General features: G+C 43.5%; 1 protein-coding gene across 1 annotated transcript in view; it reads left to right on the plus strand.

Annotated features, from left to right (window-relative positions):
* Positions 1–16723, plus strand: part of LOC103374027 (cell adhesion molecule 3-like) — a gene marked incomplete at its 3' end in the record, with an annotated part of 72104 nt that overhangs the window by 4533 nt on the left and 50848 nt on the right. The gene's annotated exons all lie outside the window — the stretch shown is intronic.

Here is a 16723-nt window from a genome sequence, read left to right on the forward strand (position 1 = left end):
GCAATTGGCCGGCTATGCCCTGGTTCTGTACTTGCTTGACCCAGTTATCTCGGGGCTGTTGCGGAGCGCGGAGGGTCCGTGCTGCGGCCTCCCGTCAGCCGCCTGGCCTTCAACTCCGCGGCAGCCCCGGGTCGGACGTTTGCCTTCGCGACAAGAAACATGCCTAATAGTTTATTTACCTCAGCGAGTTCTGCTAGTCGGAAACCACTGAATGAATCCCGATGCTTCCAGCTGCGGCCGGTAATGAATAAGGATTAAAGGATGGGAGCAGTGTGGACCAGTTGTTAGTGTGGTAAGATTTACAGGCGGGAGGGCTCTGCATGTGTGAGCCTCTGCCAGCGGTTCACTTTATCCTGCCACAAAATGGGTTCCTTTCCCCCTCTAGACCAGCTCTTTCTCATTGGCCCCGAGCCCACTTCCTGTGTGTGCTGCTGTTGTTTACTGTTGACTTCCTGTGTGCCAAGATGGGGGAACATTTGGCTAATACACAGTATGGCTAACACACAATAGCAGTAGGCGGTTTGGATGGGAGGCCTCTGCCTGTTAACAAGGCTGACTGATAAGCAGTGACTCATTAACAAGCCGAGGTACACAGAGCCTGAGGGAATTACCGCCTAGCCACTGTGACATTAATAAGAAGGCCTAAGCTATTTTTCCATTTGGCTCCACTGGCATACGCCTAAACCAGTGGTTTCCCATCTCGGTGCTGGCTATTTACCGGCTCCAGTGCTGCTGCCCCTGGTTCACCTGGTCTGACCGGGCAGATCAGAATGTGGGCTGCAGTTAATGGCATCTGATGCGTCAATGGAAAATCAGACATCCCTCATTAGTTTTCTCCAGATTCATTCAGAAACATCTGGGGAGGAGCCCAATTAATTCTTCTCATACCGATCATGCCAATTAATTAGCAATGTGTTTGTTTTTCAAAAAGAAGAGAGAGACAATGACACATTCCACAACGCATATCCCAGATTTCAATCAGTGAGGCGGCTGCTGATGCTGACACTATATAGATCCAATTAAGCATCTAAAACACACTCGGCGCAACATTCAGAGGAGCTCCAAGCCACTGTCTCCTATCAGAATTTTAAATCCAAAGCCATATTACTTCCATTCTGTTGTGTTTGTTCTTCTCTGATCCTTTAAGTGTTTTGTCGTCCAGATCAGTTGTGTGATTATAAATTGAATCCTGATTGGCTGGCATTAGTTTGCTACAGATTCACATCTGGCAGAAAACCAATTATTTCTCCTGTTCATCATGCCGATTAATTAAGGCGCTGTGGCTGATTGATTAAACTCCCAACAAAGCTCTAACCAAGAGAACTACAGCCCCGGGGATGATTTGCATCACACATTATGCACATTGCTGTGTCTTCATGTTATTCTCATATATCTCCAGACATGCCGGAACATTATACATTCGACAGGAACAGAAAGTCGCCGCTCAACGAGGCACAAGTGTTGATAAGTAATTTGTGGCTAAATTAAGCGGAATTAAAATGCGGTGGCATGCCACTATCGTCGAATCGCGGAGGGATCAGGAGCACCCAAAACAAGACTCCATCAGACCTCATCAATCTAAAGCAGATCTCATCCACCCAGCACCACTCAGGCAATGTGATATTACATCAGAACAGATCAATCTCGCCTGCTACCATCATAATAACAGCAAATGCCATTTAGAGACTGAAAAGGGAGAAGGGCTCTTGAGATTTTGCAAAGTGGTAACGCACTCGGCTTCCTCTCAGGTGCTCTTGTAAGACACATCACTCTGCGTCAACTCAGGGTCGAGAAAATTAGGGGTCCCGCATTTACAGAGCTGTCAGCTTTAAGCCATCACTTCACAAAGACACTGCCGATTAACACAAACCTAACAACAACAACAACGCCAGCCTTGGAATAAATTAATTCACCTCATTTTCAGCAACAAGAGCCCTTATTATAGCGCTCAGCACTCAACTGGCTTTTCCTTTGATCAGGCCCCTCACTCTCACGCCGTCCTTACTCCCCTTTTTTCTCATGTTATCTGCTGGAATTCTCTGACTGGTGTTTTAATTGATTGCTGCGGGGGTGGAAATCACCCATCCTGTCATTGACGCATGGCTGGTCGGACCAAGGGCTTCCTGGAAAGGTGTATTTGTTTGTTGAAGCCCCGTCACTGTGCGGCGTGACCGTCCCCCGACTACGACGGGATGCTGGAAGATGCGGCTGTAAAGCGCAGCGTTTTCTATTGATTGAGTCTGAGTGCCGAGGGTTCCCCCCAGAGTGCCGGAGCTCCACCAATGAAAGAGCAGAGGTTGCTCTTGTTTATTGCCTCTTTTTGATGATGCCATCACTTTTCGCTTGTGGTAGGGAGTGTGTCTGTGGGGGGATCTTATCACTGATACCACAACCATAAAGCCAATTTAATTCACCTGTGTGTTGTCGAGGGACTCTCCCCACTATGGTTTCTGCTGAGGATATCACTGTCCATTCACTGGATGGTGAGTCTTATCAAGCCTCTAATACAACTGTCACCAGTCGTGGAAAAGTGTTGTGAAGCCGTCCTCCAGAGTGGTGCTTGTAATGTAGTATAAACACTTGCACATGCTGTCTCCAAAATCATCAGCCTCCCCACTCCCAGCTTGTCAGATATAAATAGTAAATGACACTGATCACCCCCTGAGTTGGTTTTTCACACTGCTACCATGCGGCTGCAGACACATGACTTTAAGATAGAAAGGAGCTTGTTTTGGCTGAACCTTGGTCCCATCTGCTAATACAAGGCTGAGCAAAATAACCCAGAAGCACTGATTATATATGTTCATGTCCACCGGTTGGTTTGGTCATCTATATGTTTTTGTGTAGGTGGACAATAAAGCCACAGTTAAGACTTCCCGTCAGCTCTCATGGCAAGAATGCACCGTTGTTTGTACATAACATTGCACTCTCTCCTTAAAGACTTGCTGTTTTGCTGCAAGCATCCAGCTTCTGTGTCTGCAAACGATTGGTCATTTCATCTTCCCCCTTCGATAACCTAAGCAACATAGCTGTGGGACTGAAGTAATTTCTGATAAATTTTCCGGTTTCGTGCAGTGTGAAGCAGAGTCTGACACTTTGTCAGAGCGAATCAGCAGCCGGACTGACAGGGTCCTTGAGGCTGTGTCCTGTCTTGGCACATACAGTAAAGTTTTTGATAGTTTCAGCATTGATTGGCTGATTACCATTCACAGCGGCAGCAGCTTAACCCTGGGATACCCAAGCAGTTTTGTATTTTGTTTTTTTTGCTCCTGATGCGTTTTTACTTACTGTGGACTCATTTTTCACTGCTGTGTAAAGTCCTGCACCATGTAGAATAACGTGACTTTGATGACGTCTAACAATTTTAGGCTGAAAGTAAAAATGAGATATTTACAGTCTTTTGTTCTAAAAAATAATGCAAAACAAAAAAATGACATGCCTTTCAAACCTGCCAGTGAGTTTAGTAGTTTGGAAGGATAAAATATGAAATAAATGTATTCTAAAAGTTTATTATGGTAATGAGTTGAATGTCGTCCCCCTGTACATAACTTTTATTGTTTTAGCTGCAAGTTTGCTGTTTACTGAGATCTAGTTTCAGCACTGAAACTGTTGGATACTATCATTATAAAAGTTTGTGTATTGTTACACAGCTACTGCTCGGTGGAATTCATTTACGGTCCCACTGCACTGCTGCACTCCTTATGCCTCACAATCACATTGTACCACACCGCTTGAATGCTCAAAGCTCCCATATACATTTGCTATTAAAATGCAGTCTGTATTATTTAAATGCCCTTTGCATTAATGCAGTACCTGGCATTTAAGTGTATGTGTTTTCATCATCATTTATAGCTGCATTGTAATTGGACCGAATGTTTTATGCAGCCAATGCAAAGTGAGGGAGTCGGTTGGGAGCTTGCATTGTCAACAGGAACAGCCATGACGGGTTTAGGATCATTAGACTTGATACTATAGAGCCTGGATTTACTTTTCATTGAAGTGGAAAAGGTCGTCTTTTATGAGTCTTTCCTGGAAGGCAACAAAAATGATGACGTGTGTTTTTTTTTTTCCTGCAGTTTGCAACTACTGTAAATGCTATGGAGAAAAAAGGGATGAGAGTGAGGAACTGATGGGTATAGAGTCTGGTACACTTCTGGAGGTGTCTTTTGAGAAGTTGAGTGGATTGCAAACTTTGGAGGGAGTTTCGACTTTTCTGCACCGTGTGCAAGATGTGAATCCACCCCGTGTCCACAGTATTTACTCCTGGCTTAGGTTTGATCACCTTCGCAGGCGGTCTGAAGGACCTGAGAGCTTTCAGATCGTGATGTGTGCTTACTCACTGTACAGCCATGTGTCTTCTCTCGTCCCAGGCTTCGAAACTACATCTTTATCAAGGTGTCAGACTGCTAAATATTTAAACAAAAAGTGGAGTAAATAGTCTGTTATCTAGTTTATATTGTCCCCTTGCACAACACTTAGAGTTTTTTCCTTTGCTTTTGTGTGTTTAGCTAATTGTATCTCCATGGATGCCACAGCCTTGATAGGTACTCACTCACCTAATACAATGAATATCTTCATACTAATACCCGGTGATTACAGTGGTTGTGACCCACAGTGTGTATCATTTCCCCTTTAATGAAATCTGCTGCTCCCATCTCCTCTTGTCTTAAGTGGAAGAATTGGAGTCATCACTGTTCAAAGATCCCAAAACAGCAGTCTGTTGATGAATACAGAAATAAATCTCGCTGGCTTTATTCCGTTCCAGTGATGCATCCAGCGACAACTGGTGCAAGGAAAGTATTGCCTTCCATTAAACATTAAGGTCAGCCAATCAATCAGTCAGTCACCGTGATGCAAGTGGAGGCAAACTCTCCCAGCGCAGGAGGTGCAGGCTGGGCTTTGGTTCTGGATCCGTCCCCTTGACACTGATCAAGGTATGATGAGCGCGTGATGAGTGGATGCGGCTTTCGACGACGGGGCCATCGCCACACGGTGTAACTCGGCGCTGCTGCGCCGGTTGAAGACAAAGGCACCAAATAGGCATCTCTAATCTCCCTGCTGAATGAATCCGAAACAAAGAGAGGAGGAACGCAGACATAGAGGCTTGGACACACATAGGATAAGCTGATTACCCAGGAAAGGAGGGGAGGCTGAGGGGGAGACAGAGGGAGAAAGACAGAGGCATGCACGTGAACAAGAGGGAGAAAAAAAAAAACATACAGTAAGGGTGCACGAGGGCAGAGAAATGGAGGAGGAGGGGTTGGGAAGAAAGAGAATGGGGGAAAAAAAAAAAAAAAGCGAGCGCACTCTAATGATGGGGTGCACAGAGCGGAGAGAAAATGAAAAGAAACGGCACCGGGAGTGAGGGAGGAAGAGAACTCACAAGAGAAAAGAAGGTGAACATTTAAAAGGACGATCCATGGCGCGCTACATAGAGCATGCGATAGGAAAATGAAGGGAATGCATATTTGCCTCTGATATCCTCCTTAGGCAAGTGGCACAATCAAAAAAAACAGGACATTATGCAAATGTGTGGCAGCCACGGCAATATAATCGCTACCTGAGTCATTTCACCTGCTCTGCTCACTAGTCGCTATATATACAAACGGAATTACGCCCGATCCAGGTGTACGGGCTAAATATACAGCTAATTAAAATTAATGAGATTTACTTAGAAAAGAATATGCTCCTTCCCTAAGCTGCTTATCCCTGCATGAGAATCTACTACACACACCTTTGCCAGAGTGCTCGAATAATGCACACGCCTCGTTTTGATTCGCTCTCCTCCGCTCAGCTTCCTCACACCCTGCTAGACAGACTATTAAGAAGCCTCGGTGCGCTCGCACACACAAACAGTCCGTCTGTCTGTCTATCTTTCAGCCGGCTTCTCGCTCACGCAGACTTGAACACGCTCGGTGAACATTTCTCACACACGAACACGCTCACAGAGATTCTTGGAGATGCACAAATGTGTAAACAGATGCTTACACACTTTAGAAAACGATTTAAGAAAAACACACACGTGTGCATTATGCATGAAGACGTGAACAAGAGCTCACACACGTATATCGAAAAGCAGATTCGAAGGCCCCTCCAGTCTTTACTTAAACAGAATACCCCGGTGAGCCAAGCTGTTGACTAGCAGGAGAAAAACTGTGTTTAGCAGGCCGGCTACCGCATACACATATATACACGCTCCCCACACAGCAAGCCACTTTTATGTATACGCAGTGTGAGCATTTGATATGTAACATTTTCCAAATTGCTTATGGATATATTTTTTTCCCATAAGGTGGTGTCCAACCAGCAACGCTCCGCTTTCCTAGCGAGCGAAGAAGTGCTGAGTAATTAAACGGCTCTTCAAGCCCTCTCTGAAGGAGTGGTGGAGGAGAGGTGGGGGACCCTGGGAAAATGACACAGCGCGAATTAATCACACACTTTATTAACAGACTTAGGTTTCAGTGGAACATTACTGTCTCCGCCGCAGCAACCACTTGGCGCCCAACCAGCTCCGCTCTCACCTGGCCGTCCGCACACACGAACACGTGTAGCCGACTCCACACACGAGCCGGCGCACACTCGTCTTTTTTTTTTTTTCTCCTCGTTCTCTATCTCCCCCTTCTTCTGTCGCCGCTTCATTTCTCAGCCTGGTGAGTACTTGAATGTCATTATGACTTTTGCTATCAAAAGCAAACAGCGGGGCAGGATTGAGGAGTGCAAGCCAGACCTCCCGTTTTCCATGCTGAGAGTGCCGCAGCATGTCGAGTGCTATTTTGATTGTTCCTGCCTCCTTTTTGACAAGCGGATAGGCTTCTTTTAAAAGACAGATTTATTGACAAAGCTCTTGCTGCGAGGATTCGACTGGCCCGTGTTGGTGCGGTTTCTGAATGGAAAACCCCCCTCTCTTTATGTTTACAGCACAATCGCTCTGCCTTGGCCTGCGTGTCAGTGAAGATGACTTCATATCTGCCAGCAAATTCGATCCCATTTGCGTAATGTATTGACAGACGGCAGGAGTGAACAATATAATTGAGTTAATGAGCTACACGTCCTTATCTGCTGTTCATTCATACGGGCAGCTCGAGGCGTGACGACTATCAGCCTCTTACACAGGCTACTGTATGTTTGATGAGTCCCTTGAAGGGAGAATTTGATAATGTAGTCAAACTTCCCTAAGGCAAACTGTTTTGATGTGTGAACCAAAGAAGAAGGAGTTTATCCTTTGCGATTCTGTCTTTTTTTTTTTTTTTAACCCCCCCTCCTGTTCTCTTATCCTACAATGAATATTTAAATATTATTGTGATTTATTTATTGCGGCTCAGTGTTCAGCTTCACTGAGCTATTTTCAGGTTGATATCTTCACAGGCGGGAGGGAGCGGCGGTATATAGACTTGTACAAGGGAGGTGTCACGCTTGACTTTGTGACAGCGCTCGGTGGTGTGTCTGGAGAAGCATCTCTCTTTTTTTTTTCTCTCTTCTTTTTTTTTTGTCGTCGTTGTTGTTGTTGTTGTTTGAAGAGTTTGGTGACATTTTCTGGCTCTTCCCATCAGGGGCTGAAAGAGTCAGAGCTGGCCCGGTTTCATCAACCTTCCGGTACAATTTACCCAGATTCTGTTTGAAAGGACGCCAGAGGGTCAGTTGCCGGTGGGAAGATGGCGACATATTGACATTTCTTTGTACTGTTGTGTGTTACACCGCAATGGAGCAAGTGTGAAAGCCATGGCAACCTCGCGTGACCCGCCATCCCATAGTGCACGCCGTTAAAGGAGATTCTATTTTAAGGTTAGCTGTTGAACCGAAGCCAGTTCATCAACATACCTGCAAATGCTGAAGACCCAACTTATAAACGGCCTCGTTTTATAAACTTAAAGTACTTGCGATCCTTTCAAAGTGTTAATTGTAACCATATGAAGCAAGGTCACTGTTTAGTTTTATATAAAACATTTTGTTTTTGGAATATTTATTTAATCACACTCTCCAATCAAGGACGATTGCTAACGATGCAACACGTTTGATTTAATTGGAAACATGTGAGTCAAGGATTGTCAGACTAAGTGTCAAGTGAAGTCTCGAGAGAACTGGAAATAAAAAGACAAGTTGTTAAAGTTTGAAGGCTGACCTTTACCTTCACCATTTTCTTGTTAGAGTTCTGATAATAATATTCAATACCTTGCTGACACGACACTTTTACAGTACATAGGCCTAATAAGAGCATATTCATGCTGTGTGGCTATCCTTAGCCTGCCTGCCTTATTAAGTAGACAGCTCCAACAAGGAAGCTGATAAATAATTATTCTGCAACTAGTTTGATTATCAAGTAGTTAAGCCAGAAATGATGAATGTATGTCAAGAACGTATTGCATTTTTTTCTCCTGTGTGATAGTAAACTAACTAAACCTTCTGCGTATCACTTGAGCAAACAAAATATGCTAATACATATTTTGGGAAAATGTAAAAGAGGTTTTTCACAAACAAAACAATTAGCTGTTTAATCAAGAAAAGAACTGTTGGATTAATGTGAACTAAGAATAACAAATTGCCTAAGCTCTAATTAATTCTTTGCTGTTCCAGTGTTTTAACACGTGAAAAACTTAAGACCAAGAATGTTTTTCCTCCTTCAAACCTCAAGTGAAATCAAATCTGTAGAAACTTAACGCTCATTATTAAGCCCAAGTCAAATCTCAAGTCCTCGTCTTAAGTGCTGAAGACACCACAGATCTGTATTTGTTGTTATTATTCTACTTTTTACTACCAAGTATGTGCACTCCTGTGTTTTGTAGTGTACTTTTTGGATGTCCGCAGAAGGTTCCATGTGGACTTTGACGGGGCAGATTTGCATTATTGGAACCCAAGTGGGCCCTTGCATACTCACATCTTTAATCGATTAATTGCTATTTATAACTTTATAAATATATGAGGCAGCAGACAAAGGCCATGCATGTCAGAAAGTGTCTTGTGGATTAGTTGTAGTAGTTATTTGCAACACCAGGTGGAGCCTCATTCACTTGGACTACCAGCAATACCATTTTAGCAAGAACAGAGTAGTTAAGGCAGCAGCTTATCACCAGGAGAAAGCCTCCTGTGAAGCTTAATGTCCACCAACTCTCACTTGGGATGCAAGCTCAAGGGTTTCAAAATCAAAGTCAGGACATTGAATGATTTGCAAATGAGTTAATTTCGTGTTTTTTATTAATTCACTTTTGGTTGATTAGACTTCTGGTTAAGAAAGCTGTTCAACATTTGCACCCCAACCCGTAGTGTACGACACTGACTTAAGTCTGACCCAAGTCCAAGTCTCACATATCTTGTGTACACTGTGGGTGAGACAACACAATAAGCTAAATGTCACATGTTGGTGCCCCAGTGCAACCATTTGTCTTGTAAATGGGGCCTTGGCCAGTAACTTCCCCAAGTATCTGCTCAGTCATTGTGTTTGGCTGTGGCTTAGAGTATCAGCTAAATGGCAGACATGTTAAGATGCACGGTAATTCCGTCTTCAAAAATCCAATCATTTTACTGGCACTTTCAGATTAGCCTCAGCCAGCATGTCATAAATTGACTGGCACGTAGTCCCTCAACAATAGACGTCTGTCACAGCATATGTAGATGCAGCTAGCGGTGGTTACAGGGGGGACATGCTAGCAGTGAGTGAGTGACAACAGAAGGGAGGAGGAGGAGGAGGCGATGTTGGTCTCTTGCTTAATTGTCACTCTTTGAATTTGGTTCACCCTCGTAAACTTTTGCCATCAAATTTACTGTCAGAGTCGAATCACTTAGCTCCCTCCAATCAGCTGATGTTGCGGATTTCGAAATGAAAAGTGAAAGCGTCACGTGGGTCACATGTGGCGTCTTCACTTTCAATCAAGACCTACCAGATAAAGAACACGTTCATATGAGCAATTTACTGTCTGCGATTTCATTTGGTTATGCGTTGACGTCAAGAAAACAAACATCCCATTAAGTATTCATGTGTACGCCATTAAATATTCCTATTAGCCTCTTATTGTATAGAGTAACAGATGCTGAGACGTGCAAATGCTCACACAAATATCCGATTAGCACAGCCCCCAGTATGTATTTGCAGAGCGCCACACTGTACAGAGGAGTAAAACAAAACAACAGCAAAAAAAAAACACATGCGCTCATTTTGACAAACATCATGCATATTATTCTTTCTGTTTTTGAGAAAGCACCGAAACGGGGCCTTTAAAGCGCCACTTGAATACTACTAAGACAAATATTAATAATTCAGAGTGCCAGTCGTGATAGACAGCCTGATAAAATAGCTATTTATACAGCAGTTTCAAAGTAAAGTCGCAAACATCTTCCCTGTCAGAAAAGTAAATCCATTAAAAACAAGAAATAGAACAGTGATGCAACACCTGCCGTTTGCCAGATGATTTTCTCCCAACGCGCTGCCATGACTGCATGCATTTCTTGAGCGCTGGTGGCCCGAGGGGGAATCCCTAACCATGACAGTGTTGGAGCCGAGATTTATCCTGGGAGAGATACAGCAAAGCGGCAGATTTTATGCAAGATTTTTAGTTGTAAAGACCAGTCGAGGATGACAGTTTGGGAAATGATCTTAGTTGCTCACTGGAATGGCGATAATAAAGTAGATTGTCCACGGTATCTGAGATGTTCCGCGCACCGTTTATAGGCTCTTTCAGCTCAAACCCAACAAGAAATCTGGTTGTGTTTCATTTGCGGTGCTGAAATGTCAATATGTGAAATTTGTCAGTGGCTGATTTCTAAAAAAAAACGATTTGGTGGTACATTTCTTTAGGGTTTTTGACATACTGAGTCCATGACGTGGACGGAAATCTGGTTTTAATGGCAGCACAGGGCATAGACTCTGCAGGCCGTAGCAGAAGCCGCTCTGAGGCTGTACTTATGTAGTATTAAGGGCAGTTAAGCGCTAAATTTAGCCTAATAACATGCTCTCAAAGACATGCTGACAATGCCAATTTGCAGCAGGTACTTACCAGACGTTGGTATTGAGATTAGCTTGGTAGCATGCTAACATTTCCCGTTCAAGTGCAGCCGGGTCTGATGCGAACAAGATTACTTTCGCAGCCATTTGTCACAAACCATGAGAGTTTGACCTGATGGTGGCGCTAGACGAGAAGTCATGGGATCCCCAAAGTTTACGCAGTTCACACTGAGGCCGACATGAATGTCTGCAAGAAATTTCACAGCAATTTATCCAATGCTTGCTGAGGCATTTGACTGAAAAACCTCAACTATAAACGTCATATTTGAGGGTAAGGAGGGAAGCAGTTGGGACTCTCTCTTTGGAGAATCTGTAAGAAACGCACATCTGGTAGTCGTTGGGATGTTTCAGGCTGGACTGACAGAGAAAAACACTGTCTGACTGAAAAGTTCAATTTACAAATGACAATCAATGGGTGTAATTCTGGATATAAATATAGAGATAAAGCAAATAATTGTGGAAGATTATAACAATCACAGCGATATGTCAACATCCCCTCTTTCTCCGATTCTTCGCTCAGCTGTGTTGTCGTCAGAGTGTCAGTCACAGCCCGAACCAATAGACAGTCGACAAATTACCATTTGGAGCGGAACCCGGCAATAAATGCGATTGGGTTGGATTTGAGTCTGCTCTCCCGGCTTTGGATTTGAAAAGAATAGAATCTGTCCTTTTTTTTTTTTTTTCCCCCTCCGGTCTCCGTGGCTTCAGAAAGCAAGATTAGATAGAGGTAGGGAGACACGCATAGAAAGGGAGAGAGGCAGAGTCAAAGGAGACAGAGGGAAAATAAGAAATACAGAGCCACAGAGAGAGCGTACACGGGTCTTTAAATTTGCAAAAGCCTTAAAATAAATCTAAATTTAAGGCCTTGAGAAGTGTGGAAATGTGTGAAACGCCTGTATTAGTGGTCGTATTTTTTCTACCACTCCCTGATAAGTTTCTTTGTCCTGCGTGTCTCCTCTCAGATTTTTTTTTAGAACAGGCCGTACAATAAGCCGTGTCATGTTTTATTCATTATTTTTGCTTTGGTAAACAAAATTGGACTTCATGTTCCTTAACAAATAATTTCATGTTGTCCTTTTTATTACCACTGCCCATTCATAATTTCAGAATTTTTATTAGCCGCGCTGAATCGCAAATAAGTTGCTTTCGGCAGCTTGATAGCGTTCCATTTGTTGCATTGTAAGATCTGTAAACCCGAGCCACAGTTTCACAATAAAGTAATTACCCTAAACAAATGACACTATTACTAGGAAGATTGTCAGCCTCTGAGGGCTTCTGTGCTGCGTTTTTACAGTGTCCTATCAAGTCAGATTTTCGAGGAAATCTTCCAGATTGCTAACAAGAATTTGCATTCGGGTAATAAAACAGGTGCCACATTTGCTTCGGCGGGGACACTAAATATTTGTGGTCCTGCTCGTTACCAGGACGGACTGTTTTAGAGAGGCAATACTGAGAAATCTGTACATGTATATTGGTTTATTTACATGTCATTTATGTTGTCTTACTTTAAGGATTGGTCACACATGTGCCCCATATATCTACGAAACGGTGCGCTACTCTTCAAACCATGATTAAATGGCACAAAAGCGATGGTCTACAGTTTTGTGCTGTATTTCTTTTTATAATTTACATTTCTTCCTCAAAGTGTGACTCATATGCTCTTCGTATTCTGTTTACCGACAGCGTTTGTGTCTCCCGTTCTTGTCGTTCCCCCCCTTTGTTGGTCTTTCTCCTCTTTGAGTGGCCCAGAGAACCTTTATCTTGTTCAAATTATATGCAAGGTTACTTGAAACTTGAGATAAACTGACAGCGTAAACCTGCAGTGACAGATTTTTCGGAGGCAGCTGGAAACAGAATTCCGAGCACAACATTAACATATCCTCACTTTTTAAGTTGATATGGCAGCCTTGTTATTCACACATCCAGCAGTTACAGATCAACATTAACATATTATTGTCATTCAGTCGGAGTTCTTTTAGCCATCTGGTGAGTGTAAGTCCAATATTTACCCTCTTTTAGCTCTGTTTTTGGCCTCTACCAGCTCCCGGGGGAAATATCTGGCTCTTTAGCTGCTAAACGCCTGCCTGTCTGGCTTTTGGTGCCTACTAGGTAGTGGGCTTCTAGAAACATTTTACTGAAAATAGCTTCTGCAACCGAAACAGTGAATTTTGAAGCTTGGACTGTAAAGCTCTGTAAAGCCGAGGGGAAGCTGCGGCTTTAAACGATAACTCCCTGTAGTTTTATCACTATCACAGGAGAACATATTGTCACGGTATTATTACGCTGCTACAAGATTGTTACTGCACCTTTTTGGCCGGACCCAGCTCTTGAAGCGAGAGCAATTACTCGGCATTTTCTCTCCAGGTTTACTCGTACGTTTGCATGTGCTCGCTTGACAGATTCTTTTATCCAAAGCAGCGTGCGAATGACGTGCAATTCAAAGTAGTTAAAGAAAATGCCCTCGAGCGTAAGTGACAGAGTGTTCGGTTTTATGTTCTACGTGACATAGGTGACACGAGGTGAAGGATGTTCTGAGTGCAACGCAAATGAGATTTTTTATTTGGAAGAGAGAAATTGGCAATTTAACGGCTGGAACTGCTGATTATTTTCCTTGTCAGCTAATCTGTTGATTGTTTTCTGGATTCGCAGATATGTTGCTGGTCTGTAAAATATCAGAAAATGTTGGAAAAATATTGAGCCGTGTTTCCCGAAGTCCGACGTGATGTCCTTAAATGTTTGTCGACAACACAAACATGTTCGGTTTACTGTCATAGACGACGGAGAAACCAGAAAAATATTCAAATTTACGAAGCAGCAAACTGGAATCTATTATCAAAATAGCTGGCAGTTAAATTAGATAGTTTACATATAATCATAAGTAATCGTTGTATCTAAAGGTGCATGGTTTTAAAAAAAACACATTTTGCTTTTCCTTGACGTTTACTGCAATATGAAAAATTTCTGGAATTTTCACCAGACGATGTGAAAACCTCGAATTGGAAATGCATTTATAATTCTAGAGAGATTGGGGTGGATTTGTTGGAAAGTGTATCTGCATCAAATTTTATTTATTTATCTATTTTAAACTGCTGAAAAAAACCCATTTGAAACCTTTTCCATATGGTGCATCACTGGCAAAGAAATCCAAAATAGCTTCTTTTAAATTTTTGCTTTGGATGACGTTCAGATCTTGCTTTGCAGTTGTCATACAGATTTGTGGTGCTGATTTCAGTGGTCAAACAACAACTGAGCATCAACCAAGATCAGTTTTCTCCTCTTATTTGTACATTTTGCTGTGCACATGTGGAACCTGCATGTCAACAAACCCTGTCATATAAATAAAGTAGAAAACAAAGACTGGCAGATTAATCATGGAAAACGACTAATCTGACGACGTGTTTTGTGTAATCTGCCAAACTTTACGTTGAACTTCTTGCAGCACGACCGTTGCAAACGTCGCTGTGTTGATGCATCGTGCAGGCCTAGTTCAGGCTAAGCAGTCCATTGTCAGGCCCTATCATGTTGTCGTGATAGTCTTTGTTTTCGACATTTTGTTTTCCGCACACCACAAAAAAAACAGTAAATGATGAATTAATAATGAAAACAAAGGTTAGTTGCAGCCCTACATCTGTCACAATTTCCACTGTGCAAGGTAGCATTTCATTTCTGGAACCCCGCGTGTCAGCGGGAGATTCATTAGCTCATTAGCGAGAGACTCATTAGCCAGAAGTCATGTGACGTTGTAATCTTGGGTAACGCGAGTACGGTACTGTGGGTAATCCTTGCACTCCTCCGACCTGCGTTTTCTGCCAAATGAGCGGCTGGCGTTGAGGCAGGTAGCAGGTCAGCTTGCTTTCTCTGGACGGGTCAACGGGTGGCCTCTTGCTGCCGGTTGCTTCTTGAAGTTGAGTTTTGATGAACACAGTTTGCCAAGATTTCCCGCTCCTGACATTGTGTCGGTTAATTGGGACAAATGCAGAAGGTCTCATTAGCGGGATGCACTCATTTGCCGAATCCTGTGAAGCATCTGTGAGTCAGGTTGATAAGACATGGACCTTTTCCATAAAATATTGCTTTTAACTTCAAAAAAATTGTTAAATTATTCTTTGTGAAACCTGCAGAGAGCCTGTGGAGGCGCAGACAGAGAAGAGTGCTGTTGCAACTGAGGCCTGGGTTATTTCAGGATGGTTGTCTTGCAGTGTAATGTGGTTTGGCACTTGTGTGTCTAGTCGGGAGGAGATATATGGCTGAATTTGCCTTGAGTGGCTGGCTGGTTTCTGAATGGAATTGAATGGATGCGCTCTGGTTTCTCTGGCTGCTGATTGCTATGGTTAAGACTTTTCTCTCCTATTTTTCTTCCTCATTTTCTTTCTTGCCTTTGTCTTATCTCCCTCTTGCATCTACTTGTTGTTGTGCCCTCCTTTCTGCTCTCCTCTCTTTCCTTTTTTTGTTTGTATTATCGCCTCTTTGTTTTCTTCCCCTTTTTTTTCCTGAATCCCCCATAATTTTATTCTTGGCTTCTGTCTTCTTCTTCTTTTCTTTGCTCGAGTTCTCACCCTGCTTTCCTCTCTTGCTTCATTTCTTCTCTCCTTCTTCATTTCTTTGTTGCATTATCGTCTTCCTTCCACTTTCTCCTCATTTCCCTCTCTTTCAACTCTTTTCTATTTTGCTCTGTCACCTTATTTTCTTTCTTTCTGCCTTCTCTTTATATGTCTTCCTTCCCTCCATCCTCTATATTTATATCTCCTCCCCTCTCATCACTTTTAAGTCCCCTTCACTGTTTTTCCTCTTATCTTCTTCTTCCCTCTTTCAGGCTCTCTACTTTCCTGTCCTCCCCTCCCGTATTCTCTCTGTCTTTTTTTTTTTTTGTTGTTTTCTTTTTGCCTTTATCCACAGTTCCCTCCCTTCCTGCCTCCTTCTCTGCTCTCCCTCTGTTTTTGTGCTTGCAGTTTTAGCATACTCTGCAGGGAGCACTCCTGCGATGCCAATTATATTGACTGAAGAAAAGGAGAAGGAGAAAGGGAAGGAGGAAGGCAGGGAGGAAGACGGGAGGGAGGGTTTGGAAGACCTGTGCATGCACAAATACACACATTCACGCCGATGGAGAGAATGAATACGAGGGGTGGAGGTGGTGGTGGTGGTGGCGGCTCGAGAGCACAGGGGAAGGAGGAGAGGGGAGAGGAAGAGAGGGATGATGAAAGAGGCGGGGGGAGAGAGAGCTGGGAGGAAGAGGACAGAGAGAAATTGGAGGAGAGCGAATCCGTCTGTGAGTGTAATAGTCTCCCGCTGTCGAACCCGAGGGAATTCACCGACTGCAGAGGGGGGAAGAGAGAGGAGGTAGAGAGGCATCGACGGAGGGGGAGGGAGGGGAGACGGGTGGGTGCGATCACAGCAGAAAGAGGGGAGATAGAGAGATACAGAGAGAGAGAGAGAGAGAGAGAGAGAGAGCAGAAACAGAGCGGATGGCAGGAAAAAAAGAAAGATGACTCCAGTCCTTTCCTCTCAGAGCCGAGCTTGTAGAGCTCCACTTTAGGCAAATGCGGCTCGTGACATTAAATAAGATTCAGCTTCGTGACTGAGTGTATGAATGGAGAGCATAAGTATATCATAGTAATATGCTGCTGTACAGTAGATCAGCCTGGAGAACTACATATGAAGTACAAGCCTGCGCGCTGGATGTTTACTCGAGGTCGACCGATACGGGCTTTTTAGGGCCGATTGCTGCCGATC

This window comes from Stegastes partitus, unplaced genomic scaffold (assembly GCF_000690725.1).
Source record: "Stegastes partitus isolate 25-593 unplaced genomic scaffold, Stegastes_partitus-1.0.2 Scaffold2123, whole genome shotgun sequence".
In the NCBI taxonomy this organism is placed as follows: domain Eukaryota; kingdom Metazoa; phylum Chordata; class Actinopteri; family Pomacentridae; genus Stegastes; species Stegastes partitus.